Source organism: Phalaenopsis equestris, unplaced genomic scaffold (assembly GCF_001263595.1).
Source record: "Phalaenopsis equestris unplaced genomic scaffold, ASM126359v1 Scaffold212405, whole genome shotgun sequence".
NCBI classification, from domain to species: Eukaryota; Viridiplantae; Streptophyta; class Magnoliopsida; order Asparagales; family Orchidaceae; genus Phalaenopsis; species Phalaenopsis equestris.
The window spans coordinates 148,366-162,206 of record NW_018231338.1 but is presented as its reverse complement, the minus strand read 5'-3'; positions in this window follow the sequence as shown (position 1 = coordinate 162,206).

Here is a 13,841-nt window from a genome sequence, read left to right as displayed (position 1 = left end):
GAAATTCTCCTGGACCGATGATGTCTATATCTGTACCAAATAGGATATTGCTCTCTGATATAAAAGAAACTGTACAAAACGGTCGATCAAAGTCATGATGATCAATATGTGGGGGAATACAATCCCCTTCTTCATAGATGTTGATTATACAACTATTGGGAATACAACTTGATGGCATTATTCTCCATTAGACTAGTCGTGTAATCATCCATTTTATCATAGGTGGCATTGGCTCCACCTGTTCATGTTGTAAGATCCCCGGAAGATTTCCTATTTGATCTATTTTGTAATTATAACAACAGCCGCATTGTATCGTGATGCGACCTTTACCCCTCATCCATTTTCTAGGCTCCGAATATGTCCTTCCAGATAGCAACCCTGCTTTGCCTCTGATTTGGAGGTCAGACACACAATCAAGTACCTCATGTTGTTCCGTGAGAGAAAATACTTCCGTATATAATTCTAGTCCCTCTAGAATATTGATATATTCTCCATCAACTATCTCGAAATGTTCAAAAACGTTACATTTAACATTATGGATCCTTGCAAGTTCAACATTGCTTGGATATGCTGGGTAGTGTGTTTCATCATTTAACCGATTGTGAATGATTGGCTGCCATACTAGTGGTGGTATTGCTTCCACCATATTATACACCTCAATTTGAATTGGCGCATAAAAAGGATCCCATGAATAATGCTGGATTGTATTTGTATCATCAATGGGTAAATCATCATATCTTATAAGCTCATTAGCTGTTGAGTAATCACCATAACTATGATACTGTCCCAGGTGTAAAATATTGCAACTTGGACATTCTACAAAAGCTCCGGTAGAATGCCCTTGATCAAGTGTCACAGAATGACAGGTAGAACAAACCAAACTAGCATCGGAGTGAACCCATACTGGTGATGGTTCTGGACGTCGTACCGATTGAACTTCATCCTCTGTAAATGGAAGACTATCAGAAAACTCCCTCATGTTGATATTTAAATAAAATTAAAAAGAATTAAAAATCATAATTTTTTTTGGGAAATTTAAAAATACTTTTAAGATTTTTTTTTTTGCTCGTTGTATTTGTTCATGTGTAGTATGGGATTTGAAGGTTTAGTACAAAATAATTCAGAATTAGAACATACTATTAGAAAAGTTAAAAAACAACAAAAAGAAATTCAAAATTTGAACGAAATGATAAACAACTTAGATAATCAAATAATTGAAATTTGATAAAGACCTTTAAAAGATTATGTTAATCCTGTAGCAGATGAACTTCACTTGAATATTTAAAATCCTGATGTTGTTTCTAATTTATTTGAGCTTAAACTTATTATTATCTAAATGGTACAAAATAATCAGTTTGGAGGAACACCTACTGAAGATCCTAACTTACATCTTGCAAGTTTTCTTGAAATATGTGCTACTTATAAATATGATGGAGTGTCTAACAATGTGCAGGCTTAAACTATTTCCTTTTTCACTAAGGGACAAAGCTAAAGCTTGGTTAAATTCATTAGCACATGGATCTATCAGAACTTGGGGAGAACTATCACAAAAATTTTTAGGTAAATATTTTCCACCCTCTAAAACTGTTAAACTTAGAAACGATATTACATCTTTTTGTCAATTCGAAGGGAATCAATGTATGAAGCTTGGGAAAGATTTAAAGATCTCCTGAAGAGATGTCCAGACCATTCTTTACGATATTAGTCAATAATTCAAACTTTTTACAATGGATTAGTAGGATCACATAGATCAATTATAGATGCTGTTGCAGGTGGATCATTATTTTTAAAACCTTTTGATGAAGCATATTCCTTAATAGAGGAGATGGCTACTAATAATTTTTAATGGCCCTCTGAATAGATAAATCCAAAGAGAGTTGCTGGTATTCATGATTCTGATGCAATGTCTATTTTGGCATCTTAAATTGCTGCTATATCAAAGAACATTAATCAAATTAGAGTGAACTATTCTTAATTACCACCAGTATTAGAGGAAAATTCACTAGGACAAATAATTGATACACAATCATCTTATAAAATTATGAATGTTATAAATAATAGAAATAATAATCCCTATTCTAATTATTATAATCCTGAATGAAAAAAATCACCTAATCTTAGTTGGAATAATTATAACAATTCGGTGAACCCCTCAGGAAAATCAAATAGCAAAGGGAATCCTAACTATAGACCTTCTTATCCTCCTGGATTTAACAATAACTCACAAGTTAAGGAGAAGAAGTTGACTATGGAAGAAGTGATTTTGAACATGGGAAATCAAATATAAAATCAATGAGTCGCAACTAAGAATATTGAAAATCAATTAGGACATATTGCTACTACACTTAGTAACATGCCTTCAGGAATTCTTCCTAGCACTGTTGATATTAATCGAAAATATCAGAATAAGGAGCAAATTAAAGCTATTCAATTACAAAGTGGAAAAGAAAAGAAGTGAGAAGTGAAGACAAGAATCCAAAGAGAAACTAAAGTTGAGAAGGAGATGGTAGAAATTGAAAGCGACAATGATGAAAATAAATCGATGAAAATTTCTTAAGAAAAACCACCACCTTTGTTTCCTCAACAATTGACGTAGAAGAATAAAGATAAAAAATTTACAAAATTTTTAGAAATTTACAAAATTTTTATACAAAATTTTTAGAAATCCTTAAAAAGTTTACGATAAATATTCCTGTCATTCAGGCTTTGGAACAAATGCTAAGTTATGTAAAATTTATGAAGCAAATACTAAATAAGAAAAAGAAGTTTGCAGATCACGGGGCCATTGTACTCAGTGAAGAGTGTAGCACAATTATTCAGAACAAGCTTCCTAAAATGTTAAAGATCTGGGTAGTTTTACCATACCATGTGTTATTGGTGAGAAATTTTTGGAAAAGCCTTATGTGATCTAGGAGCTAGTATTAATTTATGCTTCTATCAATTTTAAAATGTTTAGATTTAGGAGAGATTTCCCCTAATACTGTAACTCTTCAAGCTGCTAATCGATTAATAAATTATCCTAAAGGAGTTATAAGAGATATTTTAGTGAAAGAGGATAAATTTATTTTTCTTGTAGACTTTATTGTATTAGATATAGAGGAAGATAAAGAGATTACTATTAATTTTGGGAGACCATTCTTTGCAACAGGGAGAGCTGCGGTAGATATGCAAAAAAGAAAATTAATAATGAGAGTAAATGATCAAGAAGTAACATTTAATATAACAAAATCTATGAAATATCCTGTGATAGAAAAAGATAATGACTGTTCTAGAACGGAAGTTACTGACTATCTAAGTAATGAGTAATTTAAGGGAATGTTTGATGAAAAACTAAGGCAAGAAGAGAATTATGAGAATGAGAATGAAATAAAAAATGAGAATTTAGATTATTTTCATGACAAATTTGAAATTTCGGACCTCTTGGAAAATGATAATAAAAATCTTATTCCTTCAAATATCAAACCACCCGAACTTGAACTGAAAGTATTAACTGTCCAATTAAAATATGTGTTTTTAGGAGATTCATCTACATTGTCTGTTATTATATCTTTTGATTTAACTAAAATTCAAGAGCAAAAATTAGTAGAAAAATTGAAAAGATATAAGAAGGCCTTTGGATGGACTTTAACATATATTAAAGGAATCAGTCCTTCAATTTGTATACACAGAATTCTATTGAATGAAAAATATGAAACTAAAGTTGATCCTCAGAGGAGATTAAACCTGATAATGAAAGAAGTTGTTAAAAAAGAAATCAATCTTAAAATTAGAAATCTTAAAATTGTTAGATGCTAGAATTATATATCTTATTTCAGACAGTGCTTGAGTAAGTTTGATTCACTGTGTTCTAAAGAAACGAGGTGTGACAATTTAAGTAAATGAGAAAAATGAATTAATTCCAATAAGACAAGTTACTGGCTGGTGAATTTGTATAAACTATAGAAAATTAAATGTAGCCACCAGGAAAAATCATTTTCCTTAACCATTTCTAGACCAAATGTTGGATAAATTGGCTGGGCAAAAATATTTCTACTTTCTAGATGATATGCAAAGTATCATCAAAATTTGGTTGCTCTTGTGGATCATGAAAAAACAACAATTACAAGCCCGTATGGAACATTTGTTTTTTGTATAATGCATTTTTGACTATTTAACGCACCTGCGACTTTTCAAAGTTATATGATGTTAATTTTTTATAATTTTATTGAATGTGGAATGGTAGTATTTATGGATGATCTTTCTGTATTTGAAACTTCATTTGAATTATGCATAAATAATTTAGAAGAAGTTATGGAATAATGTGAAAAAATCAACTTAGTACTAAATTAGGAAAAATGTCAATTTATGGTTAGGAGAGGAATTGTACTTGGGCATAAAATTTCTGAAAATGACATGGAATATGATCCAACAAAAATTCAATTTATTGTGAAATTACCGCCTCCTACTACGGTTAGAAGGGTATGAAGTTTTCTAGGACATGTTTGTTTCTACAGGCGTTATATAAAATTTTTTATAAAATTACTAAGCCATTATGTCAACTTTTATAAATAGATACGAAATCTAATTTTAATGAGGAATGCATAAAATTAATTGAATTTCTGAAAGAAAAATTAATCACTGCTCCTATAATAATTCCACTGCTCCTATAATAATAATCACTGCTCCTATAATAATTCCACCTGATTGGGAGAAATCATTTGAAAAAATGTGTGATGCTAGTGATCATGTTATTGGAGCTGTTTCAGGGCGTAGGTATAACAAAGTTTTTAAAGTAATATATTTTGCTAGTAAAACTCTAAATGATGCTCAAATTAATTACACCACCAATGAAAGAGAGTTATTAGCTATTGTCTATGCCTTTGATAAGTTTAGACCTTTCTTAATTGGAGCTAAAGGTAAAGTGCATACATATCATTCTCCTATCAAATATTTGATGCAAAAAAGGATGCTAAACTGAGATTAATTAGATGGATACTTCTGCTGCAAGATTTCGATTTTGTGGTAGTATATAAACAGAGAATTGATAATCAAATACTTGTTCATTTTTCTAGACTAGAACATGAAATATTAATTTTTTTTGCAAATGAAATTTTAGAAACTTTCCTTAATGAACAATTGTATAGTATTGATATAAAGAACATACCGTGGTATGTCAATATAGTAAGTTATCTTGTGAGTGATATCCTACCACCAGATGTAAAGAATCAAAAAATAAAGAATTTTATTCATAATGCAAGATTCTATTTTTGGGATGACCCATATTTATATAAACAAGGCAAATATTTGATCATTAGAAGATGTGTGCCTTACGAAGAAACTGAACAAATAATTGAACGATGTCATGATTTTGAATTTGAAGGACCCTTTGGAACTAGTAGAACTGCACATAAAATTTTGCAAGCAGAATTTTATTGGCACTCTTTTTAGAGATGTTAATGAATATGTTAAAACATGTGATCTATGTCAGTGAGAAGGAAATATTTCTATAAGAAATGAAATGCCTCTGATTATACATTGCAAGTTGAAATTTTTGATGTGTGGGGATTAGATTTTATTCCACATATTATTGTTGTTGTATATTACATAAAAATTATTGTGTAGTTCTACTAGTTCCAAAAAATGTGTGAGTTGTTTATGTAATATACAACAATAATAGATTTCATTTGAAAAATTTATGTATATTGCTTGTCGTTGATTATATGTCTAAATGGATTGAAGCCATTGTTGTACTTAAATGTGATGCTCAAAGTGTTTCAAAATTTTTAAATAAAAACACTTTTATAGGATATGGAATGCAGAGAGTGAGTATTATGGATGGAGAATAACATTTCAGGAATAAAAGGATCGAGAAATTAATTAGAAAATATAATATTATGCATAAATTCTCTATTGCTTATCATCCCAAAATTAGCGGTCTAGCAAAGATATCAAATCATGGAATAAAAGTGAATTTTAGAAAAAGTTGTAAATCCTGATAAATTGGATTGGTCTGCTAGATTAGATACTGCATTATGTGCATACAGAACTACCTATAAGACTCCCATTAGAATGTCCCAACATGGACTTATTTTTGGTAAAACATGCCACTTACCAGTAGAGTTGGAACATAAAGCATTTTGGGCTATTAAGGACTTAGATTTTAATTTAAAGGATGCTGATGAGAAAAGATTACTGCAACTCATTGAACATAAAGAGATTAGAAATGAAACATGTGATAATGTAAAAATCTATAAAGAGAAAATGAAAATATGCATGATCAGATGATTTTAAAAAATAATTTGAAACTGGACAAAAAGTTCTATTATGTAATACTAGATTAAATTATTTCCAGGAAAACTTAAATCTAATGGTTAGAACCATTCAATGTGATCAAAGTCTACCATTATGGAATTGTTGTTATTAAGGATCCTAAAACTGGAAAGATATTTAAAGTTAATGGGTATCGATTGAAACATTATTATGAAGGGCTCTTACCACAATTTAATGAAATCTTGATGTTGAGTCATCTCATAAATCAAGACAAATATTTGTATTGGACGAAAAATTTGGGAAAGAATTGAACCAAAGATGAAACGGATGCAACTCTGGATTTGGTGTCGAACGACTATGCCCTTTTACAGAGCCATGGCGCTGACAATGCCCTGTGCAGTTTCGGTAGTTCAAGGAGTTTTTGAAGGACTTTAGCGGGATTTTGCTTCAAAATAATTGCTTAAAGGTCTTTTTAAAGGCATGAAAACCATTTTAAACGACCCAATACTTCCAAATTTTTAAATCCTTCACTTCCAATTCGAGAAACACATCAAGATATGGGATTTTCAATAGAATAAAGTTCATCAATTTTGACACGCATAAATTATATGGTAAAGCCATCAGAAAGAAGAGACTTTTCAAGGAGAGGGGCTTTGTCAATCATGGATTGAGTAATCCAAGTTCAAAAATTGAGAAAATTAAAGTATTGAGACGATGGGAAATTCTATGCTATACTACTGCTACAGTAGTTATTCCAGTGGTAAAAGAATTCTACGCTAATCTTCATGGAATTAACCAAGGAATCATCGTCATTCGAGGTAAGGGCGTATCATTTACTCCATCGTGAATTAACAATATGTTTATGATAGATAGCATGCCAATTTTTCATTATGCAAACTTTATTCCAACGAAGGATTTGATGTATGATGTAAAATGTTTACTCCATCGTGAATTAACAATATGTTTATGATAGATAGCATGCCAATTTTTCATTATGCAAACTTTATTCCAACGAAGGATTTGATGTATGATGTAAAATGATTTCTGATGGATGAAAATGATAATTGGAAAATCAGAGATGAGGGGTATGTTAGTTTCCTTGCTTCACGGTTAAATCTGATATCTAAACAATGGCATTTTTGCATCTCTGCAAAACTAGTCTGTTGACCTCACTTTTGGTTGAGGTTTAGTTTATCCTCTTTAGTAGCCTAAGGTCTAGCCATAGGACTTTCCTATTGATTATTCTTATGAAACTAGATAAGGAGCTCTCACTATTAGAAATTCCACACTCTTCTCTACTCAACTTGAAGTTCCACATATTGGTCATAATCTCTAGCACTTAGCAGGTGGGGTCACTATGGGGGAACTCAAGATGAGTTACCCATAAGACTGCTAGACCTTAGGGTTGACCCTGGGTGTTGGTCTAGGGCTAAGGCACTCACTTGCAATCACTTACACTCATAATCACTCACTACCCTAAACCCAAAATTTCTAGGCTTTGTTCCCTTGATACTTTTGGGAGACTCATGTAGGTGGTCTCCCAAACCCACTAGCCCTAAGCTAGAGTTTTGCTAAGACCACTACATAGAGGACCCAAAATGGGGTTTCCATTGGTCCATGTCTTATTGATGATGGTTGGCACTCCAACTTCAGTAAAACACCCAAACTACCCAAAATCACCAAAATTGACCAAATTAGCAAAATACCCCTCCTTACCCCAAAATTCCAAAAATTCTAAAAAATCCCAAAAATTCCCAAAACCTCCCAAATATTCTCAATTTCATTTTTCTTAACTATTACATGATCTAATTTAGCTGGCCATCTTTGACCAAAACCCCCAAATTGCCCTTTAAAGGCCTATATTTTCCCCAAATTACCCCAAATGTCTATCCAATTGGTCTTAATTTACCCCAATTTCAATTTTAAACTCAAATTCACTCTTGATATGACCAATGTATACTAAATCCAAGCTCAATTAGTCCATCGTTTGAAACCAATTTTGATTTCGACCAAAAACCCAATTTTGGCCCTATGACTTGGTTCCACCAAATTGAACCCATAACCTACTCCACTTGCCACAATTTGTGTAAAAAAATCCTTCATAAAAAACATTAATCATATTATTCTAATACATTAAACTTGGCCTTCAATTGGCCTTGGTGAAGCCTCAATTTCATTTGATTTCAACCTAAGTCCAAAAAACCCCAAATTTGCACCAAATTAGCCATGTCATAAAATCCCACCAAATTGATGGCCTTAACCCTAAAATTTGTACTCTATCCCTTCATGAAAAATCTTCACAACATTTCTCTTGATCATGAGAAACATTCAATTTTGACTTAGCCCAAGGCTAGCCCAACCTAGACCCATGTCTAGCCTAACATGCCCAAATTGGCCAAATTTCAAAAATCCCTCAAATTGACCTACCACTTGAACTCAAAATCGCTTCAACCCTTCACCAAAAATCTTCATAACAATCATCTACACAATGTTGATCAATCAATTGGGTCATTTGATCTGGCTAACCTAGCCAAAACCCAAGCTTTGATCACTTCAACCCACATTGGACCCATGCATTAAAGATGGCCCAGCAACCCCAAAGTCATCAAATCAACTCCACCTCAGCCATTGGTCAGACCGTAAGACTAAGCCAAAACCCATCTAACCACCTAAACTAAGACATTGACCAAAAGTCCCAAAAATTAAGGGATCTTATTTCCAAAAATGCACATTCGTAAGAGATTATTTACAAAAATATACATGCTTAAGATACCCTTACCAAAACTAAACCCCATTGCATTAAATTGCTTTGACAGATTCCCCTAGATGCCTAGCACCTCCCACAACCATGTGAAGGAGTGCTGAAATTTTTTAAGAGAGACCTCTCCAAATTGACCACAGAGCTTCCCTAAGATCCCCTCAGTGCATTCCAACTGTTTTTCTTCACCAAGTTCCACTGTCGGAGTTCAATTTTGAGCTTGAAATCTTGTCAAAAATAAGGATAGAGCCCAATACACCCCCACAATCCACCAAACTCAAATTAGCTTCACCCAGACCTTCACAACAATGAAAGGAGCTAAAGCCCTATCAAATTCCCCTCTCACAGAGCCTCTATCAAAGCTCTAGACCAACACCCAAATCCAGCCGTGATCAAAATCATATTTAGGCCTTACACCAAAGTTACTTAAGATCCAGAGAACTCACCATGAGCCGCTTTGGATCACAACGAATGTGTCGAGACTCTCTGATCGAAGCTTCACTTCTCAGAGATAAGGTATAAAATATCTCCCCCTCCCAAACCTATTTTGATTCTCCATTTAATTAGGCTAAATTTAATTGCATGATTGTTGTATGGATGTGTTTGTCTCACTTAGACGAGTCCATAGGATCAAACCCAAAGTGATTTGGTTGAGTCTAGGCCGAGATCTTAATTTTTTAGTGTGGACGGTCACAGGATCACTCTATCGGGGATGATGACGGGGAGTCGTTTGATCGAGCATGTATCGAATGGACGGAGGAGATCAAGCCAGACAATGCTTCCTTACAAGAACCAGTGGCCGAGTCAGCGCTGAGGTGGACGACAACGTCAAATGGGAGCGCGCTGAGTGGACCTTCGGAGCCGCCGTTGGTTGATGTGGTGTATCGCGTTTAAATAGATAAATAGGGATTTCAAAAAATTTGAAAATGATCCCTAGCTTCAAAAATTCATATCTTGGTGTAGAAAAATCACAAAAATAAAATAAAAATACCCTCTTGCTCAGTGAACATAGGAGAACAATGTGGAAATAATTTGGAATTCATTTTATGTATATTTTATTTTTATATAATTAAACAATGATTTGAATGTTTTGATTATCCATGCATGTAGTAATGACGCTATGGCTTGAAATTTTAGCTTGTTGTTGTCTCTATCTTAAGGAATATTTTCTTATTTTTCTAAAGTCAGAGAAGTTCCCTAGACAGAGAATCATATTTTTCAAGTTTATATGCATTATTTGCTTAAATTAATCATGAAAATTAGCATGTTGCTTAAAAAAAAATCCAAATATATTTTGGAAGGTTTATGATGACCAGAGAGCCCTTGGGAAAGTTTCTCATGGGTCAAGTTATTTCAAATGCATATAATCTTTACAAACCCTAAATCACTAAAATAATTAATTTTAAAAAATATAAACAACAAAATGACTTAATTCTTGATCTCCACTATTTTTTAGGATCCAGAAAACTCACCATAAAAATTTCAAAGCATTTTAAGTTAATTTGATAACTTAAAGTAATTTTTCATGTTAATTAACATTTTTGCCACTAAATAATTTTTAATAATTAAAATATAACTTGAAATATTATAAAAATTGGTTTTTTAAGTTTTCTGTGATTAGGGGTATTGTCTAAGAATAAAATGATATTAAAAATAAAAACTTGATTTTTACCTATTTTAAATAATTAAAAATTCATAAAAATCAAAAAAATAATAAAATTCTTGGAAATGTTCAAAATTGCTTCCTAAGTACTTAGGAACAACTAGAATATTTTTTCCTAATTTTCTAAACAAAGATATTGAATTTCAAAGATTAAAAATAATTTTTAAGGGTTAAAATGGGTTTTCACTAAGAATAATTCCAATAAATCAAATAAAACTTAGAAAAACATAAAGTTTTCTCCTCTAAGTTCCCTAAACTGAAGGAGATTTTTAAAAAAATTTGAAACTTAATTTTCCTCATTTAAAATGTTTTATATTTGATAAACATCTTGAAACTTAAAATAATTCTTAAATTCAAAAAAATCATGAAATTTAGTTCAAAGGTTTCTCTAGTCTAGCTCTACCTTCAGTAAAAATTTCAAGGGATTAAGATTTATTTTGGTCAAGTTACAAATTTTCTTTGAAAAATCCTATTTTTGCATGAAAATAATTATATAAATTAAATTAAATTTTGAAAAATTACATTTTATCCTCTGATGTCTTAATTGACCCATGAATGAGGTAGGATAAAAATTGGAAAGTCATTTGAATTGAATTTGACAAATTATGAAGTATTAGAGCCTTAGGGGCAAACGTGTAATTTTGGAAATTTAGCCTTAATTAACATTTAGGCTTAATTCAAGGAGGGAAATTGGTAACCTCTGATCTTAATTTGGATGTTTGAAATACAAGGGGTTGATTGGTAGAAATAAATCTCACTTTCTTAATTGAAAAATATAAGTTAATAAATTTCTAAATAATTAAAATTTGGAAGTTTATTAAAATAAAATGAACCCAGGACTTAGGGGTATGACTTTTGAAGTCAAAAATTAATCAATTTAATACCCCTATTTTGATTTTCAAATAAAAATCAAATCATGAATCATGACCACCTAAAGCTTAACCTTTTCAAAACTAACTAAGACACTCACCTAAGTCTTAAGGGCTTAGTAGTGACTTAGGCTAAATAGTTTCATTTAAATTAGGATTATAAAAATAAATATCAATTAAAACTAAGACGTTTTTCAAGCACTACAAGCTTAATTAGGACCAAAATTTTGTTATATGTTCCAATAACACTAACTTGCCTCTTTAAGGGTCTTCACCCACATAATTTTCAAAATTAAATTACAGATGATAATTACCCTATTCTTAGGGATAATTCATACATCAATAGTCGTTGAGCATTAGGGTGTTTTATAGGATGAATTATTAAGCAACATAATAAGTTTAAAAGAGCTCGGGATTTTCCACCAGGCAGCGAGAGAGTAGCACGGACATGCTTCTTTCTCTAGATCTGTTGGATACCTCGGAGATCTACCAAACTTAATAAATATTTTGCTTGACAACATCATACTTTATTAAACTCCTAAGGACCCACCAAGATAAGACCTAGGGTTAGCTAGGTCTTCAAAATTTTACTTTTGTGTTGCATATAAACTGCCTTAACATGCATCCTTAACATGCATTTTATTAACATGCATTTTATGTTTCAGATGGTGGAACTAGAAGACTCGCCAGGTACGCTTTTACAGTTTTCAGCGTTGTCTTTTTTGTACTTTCATATTGTACTTTTACACCTGCAAATTTGCATGCTAAACAACGATGCCACCCGCCCCCCTGCATGAGAACTATAACTATCAGGATAGCCACAAAACCAAAACCAAGACAAAAAATAAAATCAACCAAGATAAAATTCACCGCCACAACATTCAAAATATAAAACAACTCGAAGTTTAATCACAAACATCACACAAAACTACAACTTCAACTAAATTAAGATGTCTCTATCGGATGATCAACAATTCCGCGGAGGAGGTAACCTACGGTTGCTAACGTGGCTTTCCACGGTCTAAATGAAATTATGGAACTCATTAAGTTGAGTTTAGTAAATTCATTTGAACTAAGTGAATCCAATAGAAAATAGTGGTGTCGAAATGAGGGAGCTATAGGATCCTAACCGGTGTCACTCTAATCAACTTTAATATGCCTCCATAAAATTTAAAGAACTTCAACCATATGGCCACCCGATTTGACATTGTAATTTAACAAACTAGAAAACTCAAACTCATCGCGGCAAGGAGCTTTGAGCTAACATGGTGGGCAGCATGACTATCTTCAACAACAAAATCTATCTTCCCCAGCTAAAATAATCTTTCTTCATTAGACTTAAACAATAAAGCCACAGGACTTTGAGGTTACTTGCTTATGCAACGTAAATCCTCATCATATCTTTAGGCCTTTTTATAGATCTGCTATACATTATAAGCCCTAACCCGTCTTATGGTTCTGAGGTTGTTGTCCATCAGGACTTAAACCCTCACATCTTCCAGGCTATTTGTGTGATAGTTTCACTTGAATGTAAGCCCTAACTAATAAAATTGGCAGGATGAAACACCTAAATATTTCTCCTCAAAACTGAAGCCAAACATTAGGATAGCTTGGGAAGTCACTGATGTTCTCCTCTGGATCCATCACGTCCCCTAGTTCTTCCTCCTTTGACTCTACAACAAAATGTTCCAAATTTGAACCAATCCCCTTTCACACCTCACACCTCTACTCTACGTTCGATCTTATTGAAAAGTCCTACCCTTTGAAACTCCTTAAAGATAATATTTCTTAATTTTTATTGAGAGTCTTCTTAAGTAACTTTGGTTATTTAAGATGTAATTAACAATAGAGGCTTGTCCTTATAGGAAGCATGTCCGAACCCAACTTAATATAAACCCTAATTAATTCTTTATCTTAAATAGGGGAACTTATTGGCAAATATAAAGGTTTCGCAGACCAAACGTATGTCATATATTCCTTAGTTTATTTGATTAAGTCTTATCCTCAAGTCTTGTGTTTATCCTTCGGGATAGATGCAAGATTTGAGGTATAGCGCTCTTTCATTTAAACTATGAAAAATATGGGGTCGGTTTGATTTCGTATTTTTATAAAACTAAATATATATGTAAATTAAAATGTCCTTCCGAAGTGACAATGGGATTTTGATTCTGGTGACCGACAGCTTCTTACGGGCAACTCTCTAACCAAAAATAGTGCTGGCATACTCCCTACAATGAGAATTAGTAAAATTACAAAGAAAAGTGCAATTTTAAACTATTACATTCAAAAGGGAAAGCCCATT